At 43.5% G+C, this 13,623-nt stretch overlaps 1 protein-coding gene across 8 annotated transcripts in view; it reads left to right on the top strand.

Annotated features, from left to right (window-relative positions):
* The window catches only part of Usp49 (ubiquitin specific peptidase 49), a 77,563-nt gene that overhangs the window by 47,830 nt on the left and 16,110 nt on the right, over positions 1-13,623 (top strand). The window lies entirely within an intron of this gene.

Genomic DNA, 13,623 nt, shown 5'->3' on the forward strand with positions numbered 1-13,623 from the left:
AATCCACCTGTCTCTGCCTTCCCAAGTGCTGGGATTACAGGCACGTACCACTGTGCAGGCTTCAACTACTGTCTTGTGAAGACTTTTAGTGTTCCCTAAGAGCCAAAACATTCTTTCTCGGCTTCCTTCAGGCCCACTCTGCTTGCTCCCGCCAGTCCCAGTTTACCTGCTGAGCTGTGTTGTTGAATAAGGTTTGCTTTATTTCCTGCACCTTTCCTTGCCCTCTGACTCTTTTCTTTTTAACAAAACAAACAAAACCAATGCTGAACATTGTATTGTTTTACCATATGCTGCAATCAGTGTCAATATAATAGTTATAACCTTGTGAAATAGAAATTCATAGAAATTCAAAGAGATTAGCGCTAAAAGACTGACATACAAAATAGTGTATATGATGGCACATGTGTTATGTGTTTCACATTTAGTTCTCTTCACTTTTCACTGGTTCATGAAAAGTGTTTCTGGAAATGTCTGAAAGATTTGACTACAAAAAACGAGCAGTGGAGGCTAGAGAGATGGCTCAGTGGTTAACAGTGTTTACTTATTTTCCAGAGGACCCAGGTTTGATTCCCAAAACCCACATGGTAACTCACAACTCCTAAGAGATCTAACGCTGTCTTCTGGCCTCCACAGGCATGTGTGAAAATAATTCACATACATACGTGCAGAAAAAGATGCTTATACACATAAAATAAATAAATTTTAAAACTTTAACAAAAGGAACAGACTTACTGGGGTTTGTAGGGATCATACTTGAGAACATCCCCACCAGCAGAGGGTCATATGAACATTCTGCAGACAAAACTGTTCTGAGTCTGCAGCTGCCTGGGAAACCTTCACCTTCATGAAGGTAATGCTGGAGGAACCCATCATGACATGGCACACTCCACAGCTGGTTCAACTGTCCAGAGACCAGCAGGTCGCCCTTGATTCTTAAACAACAGTGTATTTGCATTTCAGTGCTTCCCATTTTCCATCCTCCAGTAATCCAGCAAACCTAAATTGCAATCAAGTTGTCTTTCATGACTGCCTTTTCAGAGCCTTGTGATAGTGGATGGTAATGGCATGAGCACTCCTCTCAGGTGGCTAAAGCCTCCCTTGCATGTTAAGTGTGGCTTTGTCATCCTTCCGTCTACTCATCCATTCACCCATTCCCTTTCTGTGGAATGTCAGATAAATGTAAAACACGAGCGGCTCCATAGCAAGCTGTGTTCTGTAACCTAGGGATTGCCTGGAACAGCGGGCAGAGACTGCACTGAAACCTAGTGATGAGTCAAGCAGAGAACAGCCATCACTTTTCTTCTCCCCATTTCTGCTGTTCTGTTTATTTATTTATTATTTATTTTCTTTTTTGTGGGTTGAAATAAGGTTTCATATAGCATAGACTGGCCTCAAACTTGAACTTGCTTTATAGCTGATACTGGCTTGAACTCCAGATCCTCCTATGTCTGCCTGGCAAGTGCTGAGATCACAGGAATGTGCCACCACTCTCCTGTTTTTTTCAATAGTGAAGCACAAAGTACTTTCAACTCAAGATACTCGAATTTAACTTTCTTTTTTCTTTCTTGACTTTACAATGATGTGCAAGCAGGGAACACTATGTAGAAACTGCACTTAATATTTTGCATATTGCTCTCTTAACAACCTGGACAGTGGCAACAAGCCACAGCTCCTAGCCTGCTGTATGATCAGGGGAGTGAAGGACCTAAACAAGCTGGTGAGATGGCTCAATAGATAAAATGCTTGCCTTTCCAGCCTGCTGATCTGAATGTGACAGTGGAAATCCTCATTTTGCATTCCCATATCTTTTATTTTTCATGGCCAATGTTGTTGATCATTGCAGCACTAAGGCTCATTCCTTCTCCTGTGGTCTCAAACCATGGCTCATACTTCTTCCTCTTACTTCTTTCTGCCTGTATTTGCTCATGCAGTATCCTGTTTCCCCAGTTCTGCTTTCTGGTTCCTGCTGTGGGAAGTGAACCTGCACTTAGTTATTAGCAGCTGATTGGTTGGTTGGTTTCCGTAATAAAATTATATATTTGCCTTGGTACAGATTTTGATGTCTTAATAGTGGGACTGGCTGGCAGGAAGGAATGCTGAAGCTCATGGAACTTGAACTAGAAGAACACTGCCTGCGAGTGTTGGCCTTTGTGTGAGAGCCAGGCCAGTCTTCACCTCCTGAGACTTCTTACTGGGTTTGTGCTTTGTCCTTACACAGGGATGAGAGGTCATGCACAGTTCATGTCTTTGACACCCTTCTATACCTTACTGAAAGAAGACCCTTTATATTCCTGCCACAAAGCACATTCTGCAGGGATTCAGTGTGTATCCCCTGCTGACAGTCAGGCTGATGTTAACCCAGCCTCTTCAATTCATCTGCACTGAGTTTGCTTTTAAGGTCCTAATTTGAACTTTTGCTATCCTTGTTTGGTGTTGCTATTAAATAACTTTGAAAAACTTTAGAAAAGTAGAAAATATTGGATAAAACCTATGAGCTTATTTTGAAAAGGTCGTACATTTTCTTGTTTCTAATTTTAACATATTCTCTAATTGCTTAAGATTACTATAAATACCTTGTTAGATGCAGCTCTCTGTGTAAAATCAGGTAGTTTCTTGGTTCCTATAGGGCTCCAGGCTCTATAGAGGTACCAGGATAAAGCCTGCCTCAGAGACAGGGCCACCATTAGCCAAGCCTACCTGGGTCTGGGTCCAGTTCCGCAACTTATACAGTATAGGAAATATGCGACAATTCCTTTGCTAAGCCTGCCTCCCCTCAACTGACCCACTTTCCTCAGCCCTCTTCACTCCCTCCCCTCTTCCTTCAGACCGGTTAGTTGGGTGTTAAGAGAAAATACGCTGACCTCTAAGCTGGAGTATTGTTAGGACCTGTCCCACCAGAGAAAGGAAAATCTCATTAGAATAGGGGAAAGACAGTCTGCTCAGAAATTCATTTCTTTTGGGACTGGCCACTGGGAAGAAGAGAAATTACTGTGCTACTGTGGTTGATATGAAGTGTTAGATAGTTGACTCTTCACAGAGTCAACAGGATCGCAGTTGTTTTGCAACTCTGCAGTAGGCCGAAGAGGGGTACTCTTTCCCACTCAAAGAACAGAATTTCTTAAGAATTGCATAGCTTCTGTCATTAGACTGCCTATAAGGACATTTTGTTTTCTAATAGAAATGGAGTAAACTACATTGCTTTGAGCTTAACAGTTGGTTAACTGGCTAATGCCTGAATGTTCACTTTCGTTCATGGGTGTGTGTGTGTGTGTGTGTGTGTGTGTGTGTGTGTGTATTGTGTCTGTCTTAATTAGGATTTCTACTGCTGCAATGAAACACCATGACTGTATAGCAAGTTGGAGAGGAAAGGGTTTTTGTCATGTACTTCTACAATACTGTTCATCACTGAAGGAAACCAGGGCAGGATCCTGGAAGCAAGAGCTGATGCAGAGGCTTTGGTGGGGCGCTGCTTCCTGGCTCGCTCAGCCTGCTTTCTTATACTACTCAGGACCACCAGCGCAGGGATGGCCCTACCCACCATAGGCTGCTCCCACCCCACTGATCACCAACTGAGAAAATGCCCTCACAAATGGATCTCTTGGATACAGTTTCTTAACTGAGGCTCCTTCCTCTCTGATAACTAACTTGTGTCAAGTTGACACAAAACCAGCAGTTCAGTGTGTGTACTGAGCCAGAGGCACTGGATTCTCTGGAGCATCTATGGATTCTATGAGCAATTATGAGCCATCTGACATTCTGGCTTACTGAACTAGGAACTGAAGTTAGTGACTCTGCAAAAGCAGCTAGTGTTCTCAGTCGCTGAGCCCTGTCTCCTTCCTCATGTCTGAATTCCTTTCTTTCTTTCTTTCTTTCTTTCTTTCTTTCTTTCTTCCCTCCCTCCCTCCCTCCCTCCCTCCCTCCCTCCCTCCCTCCCTCTCTCTTTCTTTCCTTTTTTCAAGACAGGGTTTCTCTTTCTCTGTGTAGTGTTGGCTGTCCTGGACGCAATTTGTAGACCAGGCTGGCCTCGAACTCACAGAAATCCGCCTGCCTCTCCCACCCTGAGTGCTGATGTCACAGGTGTGTGCCACTATGCCCAGCCATGTCTGAATTCTTAATACCATTGAAACACCGAGTCTCTCAATTCTATCTCCTTTTTGAAAATAACTAAATAATTTTTCTTCCTCAAAAGGGATCTCATTTCCATCCCTACCCACATTTCTCGCAGGACATGCAGCATGACTAGTTTTTCTTTATTCTCTGGGTGGCATTAGGCTGGAGGGTACTCATGATATATATTACAGTATTCTTCCCCTTTTCACATAGTGTATTTTTAAAAGATTTATTTATTTATTATGTATACAGTGTTCTGTCTGCACAGCAGAAGAGGCTGCCAGATATCATGGTTGTGAGCCACCATATGGTTGCTGGGAATTGAACTCTGGACCTTTAGGAAGATCAGCCAGTGCTCTTAACCTCTGAGCCATCTCTCCAGCCCCCACATACTGTATTTTTAATTACACACATAGCCACCCATTCTCTCCATTTTTAAAAACAACTAGTGGATTTCATATGTGGCTGATGTAAAATATCTTATTGTTGCTTTTGTTTAGCTTTTTAGATGGTCTCATGTAGCCAGGCTGACCTAAACTCACTTTGCAGCCAAGGATGGCCTTGACCCCTGAGTCTCCAGCTTCTCCCTCCCAAGTGCTGGGATTTTATAAGTTTATGTGGTGCTGGGGACAGAACCTGGGGTTTCATGCACTCTGCCAACTGATCTGCATCTGCAGTACTGATCTATAGCAGCCCCGTCTTAGTCCCTAGAAAGTACCTAAATATTCTCTGTGTCACATCCAGTTTTTTCCGTTAGTGTGCATTTAACAGATAGTCCTGTTTATCTGTTTCTTCTTGAAACCAGGGGCTTAAACGGGTCTGTGTCCTGTCAGATACACTCAGGTGTGCTGGGGGGTAGGCAGTGTGTACTGCACTAACGGTGTCCCCGTGACTGAGAGCAGCCACTGAAGTCACCAACGCTGATAGCTATTTCAGAGGCTCACCTTGCAAATTCTCATCAGATCTATTTTTTATTCACAGACATTGTTCCTTTTTCCCTCTGCCAGCAGTTCTTAATGTATAAGTGTGTCTTCAGTACACATGGCTGTGTGGAAAGTAGCCATGTGAAGGAAGCGGGAAGGAGACTCCCAGGTTCACTGCCTGGGCTGCACCCAGGAAAACAGTTGTTGGCGTCTTAAGTTTTGAGCTTGAATCAGTTTTTTTCCAGAGAAAATACATTTGGGCCAAGACCCTGTAATTACAGCCCATGCCTGTAATCCCACTACTTGGGAAGCTGAGATAGGAGGATCACTGCAAGTTCAAGGCCAGCCTGAGAAAAAGACATCAACAGACCCTGTTTCAAGTTGACCACAGGGGCTGGAGAGATGGCTCAGAGGTTAAGAGCACTGGTTGTTCTTCCAAAGGTCCTGAGTTCAATTCCCAGCACCGATATGGTAGCTCAAGCTGGGTGCGCTAGTGCATGCCTGTAATCCCAGCACTCAGGGAGGCAGAGGCAAGCGGATCACTGTGAGATTGAGGACAGCAAAGGCTGTACCGAGAAACCCTGATGGGGGCGGGGGAGACCCTGTCTCAAAACTAAATACTTTGGACACCTGCCACCACGGTGGTGCTGACACTCTAGTCTCATGTTACAGACACCCAGTAGGTTCAATAGGCTTTCTAAAAGTACTTTTTAGACTTACTGTTATTTTATGTGTATAAGTGTTTTGCTGTATATCTTCACGTTATGTGTGTGCAGGGGCCTTACAGGCCAGAAGAGGGCATCAGGTCCCCAGGAGCTGAAGTTAGAGACAGTTGTACACTACCATGGAGATGCCGGGAATTGAACCTGCACCTTCAACAACAACAGTTAGTGCTCATAACTACTGAATCATCTTTCTAGACCTTCCACCTTATTTTCTGAGACAGGACCAATCTCTCCCTCTCTCTGAATGTGGGGCTCACTGATCAGCTTCAGCAGTTGGCCAGCGACAGCTAGAGTTACCAACATGCATCACATGCTTAGCTTTTACATGGCTGCTGGGGCTCTAAACTCAGGTCACATGCTTATGTGACAAGCGCATTACTGACTCAGCCATCTCCCCACCCTGTAAATATATGTGAGGTTATTTTTGTTTGTTGGTTGGTTGGTTGTTTTTGTTATTCTAATAATTTTGTTTTGTTTATATATAAATTATTTCTTAGGGGGCTGGTGAAATGGCTTGACAGGAAAACACAGTTACCACCAGACTTGATCATCTAAGTTAGATATCTGGGACCCATATGATGAAAGAACACAAACCACTCTCACAAACTGTCCTCTGACCTCCATACACACCAAGCATACATAGGTTCACACAGGCTAAAATAAATTAATAAATGTAGTTTTAAAATTACATCTTGGGGTTGGAGAGATAGCTGAGCAGTTAAGAGTTGGGGACATGTGTCAGTGGGTAAAGCACTTGCCCTGTAGGTATAGGACTCTGAGCTTGAATTCCCAGAACTCATATAAGGCCAGGCATGATAGCACATACCTGTAATACCAGACTCCTAAGATGAGACGGGAAGCAGAGACAGGGGATCTCTAGAATCTTGTGGACAGTTAGCCTGGCATCCGTAATGAAGGACAACAAAGAGATTCTGTCTCAAGGTGGAAGGTGAGGGCTGGCACCCAAAGCTGTTCCCTGATCTTCCTGATGGCACACACATGTTGGATTCATACATGAGCATGCATAGATGTACATCATATGCATACCTTGGAGCCCTCCCCCACCCCCCCGCTAAGAAAAAAAAACAAAACAAACTACAAAACGGCTCAGTGGGATGCCTTCCCAGATAAAGGTGCTTGCCATGCAAACTTGGCCACCTGAATGGAAAGATAGAACTAGAAGGATAGAACTGATTCCCAAAAGTTGTCTCCTGACCTCCAGACATGACCCAGCAAATTATTTAAACTAAACTTGAAGTAGGCTTCTAAATACAATGCTTACATAGCAACCTGGTTCTGACTCCCACCTGTCATCTCCCGCACAGAGTCGGAGATTATTTTTCTGGAGGTTTTAGGAATTGAACCTGGGGCAAGTACTCTGTCGCTGACCTCAGTCCTCTTTTACCTTTTATTTTGAGACAGGATCATACTAAGTTGCTATCTTTTACTTTACAGTGCTGGGTATTTTAACCCTTCCACTCACTAAATGCACCCAGAAGTGAGTCTCCACAAAGCATACAGACTGGAGAGGCAATACAGTGAAGATGCTTTGTAAGTGTTAGGATCAACAGAGCCAGGTCTATCACCGAGTGTCACACTGGTGAAGACAGGCCCTAAAAGTAAAGTAGTTACTTTTCTGCTGCTGTGACAGAGCACCATGACCAAAGCAACTTAGAGAAGACCGTTTATTGAGGGCTTGCTTTCAGTTCCAGAGAGTTAGTCCCTGGTCATCATGCTGGGAAGCATGGCAGCAGGTAGGCAGACATGTCGTTGGAGCAGTGACTGAGAGCTGCATCTGATCTACAGGGACAAGGCGGGGGGTAGAAAGAGAACACAAACGGCAGTGTCATGGGCCTTTGAAACCTCTCAGGTCTGAGCATCAACGAATATTTTTAATCTCAGAGTTCAACCCCTCCAGGTCTCCAGGCTGTAGGCTGACTATGGATATCCCTAGCCCACTACCATTCCTTCTACAGGAGAGTGGGAATAAAGGCAAAGAGAAGCCAGGGTCTCCACCCCGCAACACACACACATACTGCCCCTTAGTCAAGGGCACCTGTCTGACCTTTGCTATATCCACTCTTCTCAGGCTCTGTCCTACTTTTAGTTTTTTGTGTTAGCCATAAATATGAAAGTTCATAAGGCTGGCTTCATTGTAATTACAGTTTTGAATTGCTGCCTGCCTGGGTCTTTGTTATGCCCAGTAAGGATTTGCCTAGAACTCACTATGTAGTCAAGGATAGCTTTCAATTTGCTGTGGTCCTCCTGCCTCAGCCTCCTGAGTGTTGGGATTAGAGGTCTGAGCCACCATGTCCAGGTAAAACCTTTTACTTTATTTTTTTATAGGGTAGTTTGTTGTTGCTTTGGTTTGATTGATTTGCTTGCTTGTTTGTTTGTTTTTTAAGAATGTCTCTATATATCCTTGGCTGTCCTGGAACTTACTACGCAGACCAATCTAGCCTTGAAAGACCAGAGATCTGTCTGGGTACTGGGATTAAAGGTACATACCACACCCACTCAAATACCCTTTCTTAACAACATGTTGATAATAAATTATATTTTCTCCTATGCTTTTAGAATAAAGCATTAGTAACAAGCAAACTCCCTCAGTGGTGGAATATGGCACAGGGACGGTTCCCCATGCAGAAACTTAAAAGCAAGGCAGGGGCTGCAGTACAGCAGAGCTGCAGGCCGAGAAAAGGTAGTCCAGTCACTACGCTGAGAAGGCCCATTGTGCAGCAGCAAATGCTAAAGAGCCTAGAAGTGGGGATCTGGAAGAAAATGGAGCATGGCATGGTTATGGAGGCCAGCCTAAGAGACCCACACTGCTGAAGGGTGCGTCGAAGATGGGCCACCATCCTGAAGACACCAGCACTTTCCAGGTGACTCCATGGGCTGGCTGGACCCTGCTTCAGTCCTGTGGAGCTGGAACAGCACTAGCAAGTGAGCTTAGCAGCTCCCTGGGTGCTGAGGCCACTTAGCTTCTGCTGGTCTTAGGGCCTGTCTTCACCAGTGTGACACTCGGTGATAGACCTGGCTCTGTTGATCCTAACACTTACAAAGCATCTTCACTGTATTGCCTCTCCAGTCTGTATGCTTTGTGGAGACTCACTTCTGGGTGCATTTAGTGAGTGGAAGGGTTAAAATACCCAGCACTGTTGCATATGGCAGTGAGCAGAATCACAGATGTTGATGATGCCATGTAATTAGTATTCTTTTATGTAAATGAAGGCTGTCAGCATGTTACCATAGTGTCTACTCTCTGAAGCTGGGATAGATGCCATTTGGTCTCACCAAGACCAAGCAGGATTATTCCTTGGTCCTTAGGTAAGAACTGAGAAAAGGAAAATCAAAGAAATAGAAATAGAGATCTTCCTGTATTGACTTCCTTAATTTGTTTCCTATTTTATTTTTTGAAATTTTCTGATGATGGTTACACATTGCTAAGACATTTTCTATGTGAGAATAATGGGAATGATACTATTAAAGATTTTCAAGCTTTAGCATTTTGTTTGTTTGTTTGTTTGTTTGTTTTTGTTTTTTTGTTTTGTTTTTTTGAGACAGGGTTTCTCTGTGTAGCCTTGGCTATCCTGGACTTGCTTTGTAGACCAGGTTGGCCTTGAACTCACAGATTCACCTGCCTCTGCCTGGGTGCTGCGAAGTATGTGTGTGTATATTTATATAAATATATATAATGTTCATTTACCTCTTGGAGACTTCTGAAAAACCGATTTGGGGCTGGAGAGATGGCTTAGTGGATCCTGCTTTTCCAGAAGTTCCAAGTTCCCAGCACGTATATCCGGTACCTCTCGGCAGCTTATAATTTCAGCTCTAGGAGATTCAGCTTCCTCTTCTAGCTTCCATTGTAATTTACACAGATATATCACTAAAAATAAAATAAATCTTTAAAAATTTTAAGTGGCCAGGCAGTGATTAAGTGCACACCTTTAATCCCAGCGCTCAGAGGCAGGCAGCTCTCTGTGAGTTTGAAGCCAGCCTGCTCTATAGAGTGAATTCCAGGATAACCAGGGCTACACAGAGAAACCCTGTCTCAGAAAACAAAGCAAAAACACAAATAAATAAATAAATGAGTGAGTGAGTGAGTGAGTGATAAATCTAGTAGTTTCTTATCAGAACAAAAGGCAAAGGTTGAGATTTTTCTAGCATTCCATTTAACACTAAGGGATATTTATTGTGGGATCATTTAAAATGTTGATTCTGGTTTTATACCCAGCTCAGTCAGCTTTTGGCTTCCTCCTTTCTTCCTCTCTCCCTCCATGGTGACTGGGGATATTGAATCTACGGTGATTTTGAATCTACAGTACCATGCCTACTAAGCAGAGCACTTAATTCAGACCTTAATTCAGCTTTGTTTGCTTGGTTTTTTGTTGTTTGTTTGTTTTGTGTTGTTGTTGTTGTTTTTGTTTTTTAGAAAAAAATAGTGATTGATGTAGGAGGGTCTAGCCCATTGTGGGTAGGTTCTATAAGTGAGCAGAGTAAGCAAGCCAGTAAACAGAACCCTTCAGTGGCTTCTGCATCAGCTCCTGCCCTAACTTTCTGCAATGATGGACTGTTACCCAGAGATATATGTGAAAAAACAACAACAACAACAAAGTTGTTTTTGGTCATGGTGTTTTATTACAGCAATATTAATCCTAACTAATACATCCCAGCATTTGACAGGCTGAGGCAGAAGAATTGCCACAAACAAGTTCAAGGGTAGCCTGATTTGGGAGTGAAACCTTGCTTCCAAATAAAAAAGAAAGAGAGAGAGAGAGTAAACAAGCAAACTATAATGATAAAAAAAATCAAGTGCTGGTACTCACTGGCTTTGCTCTCCCATATACACCTGCATCTGGGGTATGCACAGTTTTGAATAAAGCAGCTGGTCTGCTCAACAGTGCAGAGCTACTAAGGTGCAGCCGTTTCTTTGCCCGTTACACTCCAGGCTCTTCCATTTGGAGTATTGAGTACCTGTCACAATGCATGATGTATGTGTCAGGTGAAAATTTAGAATTATTGTGACCTTTGAGAATATGAAGAAAAGGGATGTACATGTCAGAAAAATACAAAATAGAATTACCCTTTCTGTTAGTGGGGTTTGGGCTTATTCTGAAATAAAGCTAGGGTACGTATGGGAGAGCCCCTCCTTTTACTCTGTCTTATCCTGGATGAGGTGGTTGTTTTTCTTTCACATCACTTTTGGGAGATTTTCATTTTGAGATCAGATAAGCTGTCCTTTAGAGAAGCTAGTCTGCCTAGCTGAGGTAATTGGTGAGGTGCAAAGAGGCACTATGTTTTCCTGCGTGGATTTACTCTGCCAGATGGCAGGTTTAGTGAGTCACCACCACAGATCTTTACAGGGGTGAGGGCTGGACAGGAAAAGATGTGCTTCAGTAGTAGGGTTATAGATCAGAACATGAAATCAGGAGAAATGTTTCTCGAAGTGCCCTTCCCAACAGGTCTCCACAGAGGCAGTGTGGACTCTTTGGTTGGTCATGTCATTTCTTCATTTCATTCTAGCCTAGGAGCTGGCTTTGGGAGATATCAGTCTTCCGTTTCATGGTATAAGATCTGATGACACTAACTTCCTGAAGACATACCAGGGCAAAATGGGGATTGCTAGGCATCAGGAACTTGTTCTAAGAGGAGGCCATTCAGATATGGGTCAGCAAGCCTCAACTGTGCTGTCACAAGGCTGCAGTCATTAGTCAAATGTGACTGTTTTGTTGCTAGGTTTGTTTTGTTTTTGTTTTCAAGACAGGGCTTCTCTGTGTAGCTCTAGCTGTCCTGGACTCACTCTGTAGAGCAGGCTAGCCTTGAAAACATAGAGTTGTTTGTTTCAAGATAGGGTCTCACTGTGTAGCCCTGGCTGGTCTGTAACTGATTTGTAGACCAGGTTGGCCTTGAACTCAAAGAGATTTACCTACCTCTATCTCTCAAGTGCTGGTATTAAAGGCATGAGTCATGGAGCTCAACCTCACTTGACTTTTTTGTTTTTGTTTTTTTGAGACAGGGTTTCTCTGTGTAGCCTTGGCTGTTCTGGAATTCTGTAGACCAGGCTGGTCTCAAACTCACAGAGATACACCTGTCTCTGCCTCTCCAAGAAGAGGAGTTGTTAAATTAAGTTAAATTTTAATTAAAGTTAATGAAGTTAAAAGTTCAGTCCTCAATCCCATTAGGAACATTTCAAGTGTTTCATATTCACATGTGACTAGTTACTTCAGTATTGGAAGGCAAGAGAGAGAATAGTCTATCATTTCAGGCATTGTTGTGCTGAGGGGAAGAGTTTGGAAAATAGCCCGGTGTGGTGTGGAGCAGGGCTTTACTTCCAGTATTCAGACTGAAGGCGGAGTTGGAGGCCAACCTGCTCTACACTGAAAGTTCCAGGCCAGCCAGGAATACGTAGAGACCCTGCCTTGGGAGAAGTGGGGAAGGTTTGGAAAATAGAATTCTTCATTTTGTTTCCGAGTTCTTCATCCCTAATTTGTTGGATTGGTTCCGTGTTTGATGGCGTTGTTTAAAATGAATATGTGGGCCCCTCTGCACATGCGGATTCGTCTGGTATGAATTAGTAGGTAGGGAGGTAGGAGCCCAAGGAATTCGGATGCAGGTGGGAGTTGGGGAACTAGTTTGAAAAACAGAAGCTTGCTGATTTCCTGTTGTTCTGTTTCCCCTGTTTCTTCATGGCTGCGCTGCAGTGTGTCCAGCAGCATTTGCCCTTTCATCTCTTCAGTGTTTAGTCATGTGTGTTGGGGTTTGCTGTGCCCTAAGAAAGCAAAAATACCTCTTTCAGGGCTGTTTCAAACTGGAGAGCTATCTCCCAGCCCCCGAGAGAGTCGCTCTGATAATAATGCTTGACCTATCGTTGAACACTCAGGTTTTGGCATTGTAATGGAGTAAAATAGAAATATAACATGTGAACTCCTCTCTAAAGGTGATTATATCTAGTCAGAGTGAACAAACACATCTAGAAAAATGACTTAGAGTGGAAATAGCAACAAATCTGTAGCAAATAGTAAGAATAAGATTGAATGATGATTAGAAAGTAATGCAGTAGAAGCTAGGTCCTGGCAGTCCTTCTCTTAATTAGGATAGAATAGATGGCTTTTCTTTTTGTGACTTGAGAGTCGTCCCTCCCCCCCCCCCCCCCCTTCTGTGGAGTGTTTATTTCTCCCAGTGATCAGGAGCTAACTGAATCCATTGAGGTAAAGCCAACACTTAAGCAAAACTTTAACATTATACTATTTTTTTGTGTGTTCATGAGGCTGGGGTATGCATGTTCTCTCCTATTATGACCATGTGAGATCTGGGGATTGAACTCAGGCCATCATGCTTAGCTGCAGACCTCTGATGTAGAGATTTTTGCTCTCAGAAATGGAAAGTGAGGAAGCATTAGAGGGAAAGTTCACTTATAAGAACTGAGGCTGGAGATGCAGCTCAGCAGTTGGGAGTGCTTCTTGCTCTTCCAGATGACTGCGATTGATTCCCAGCACACTCATCAGGGCCTCACAGCTTCCTGTAACTCCAACTCAGGAAATCTGACCTCTTCTAGCCTCTTTGGTCACACATGAGCACAAACCTCCATACACACAAATATGCATACATACACACACTAAAAAATAAAATAGCCAGGTGTGGTGGTTCATGTCTTTAATCCTGGTACTCAAGAGGCAGTTGGATCTCTGAGTTCAAAGCCAGCCTTGGAAACATAGTGAGACCCTGTCACCAAACCAACAAACACAAGCCAGGGGGGTGGGGGGAAGGCAATGCTAGAGCTACTAACACTTGTTTACTGAGTTAGAAGGATTGCCACTAATCTGAGGCTAACCTAGGCTACAGAGTAAGTCATTGGCAAAAGAGAA

The sequence above is a fragment of the Meriones unguiculatus genome, chromosome 16, assembly GCF_030254825.1.
Source record: "Meriones unguiculatus strain TT.TT164.6M chromosome 16, Bangor_MerUng_6.1, whole genome shotgun sequence".
NCBI classification, from domain to species: domain Eukaryota; kingdom Metazoa; phylum Chordata; class Mammalia; order Rodentia; family Muridae; genus Meriones; species Meriones unguiculatus.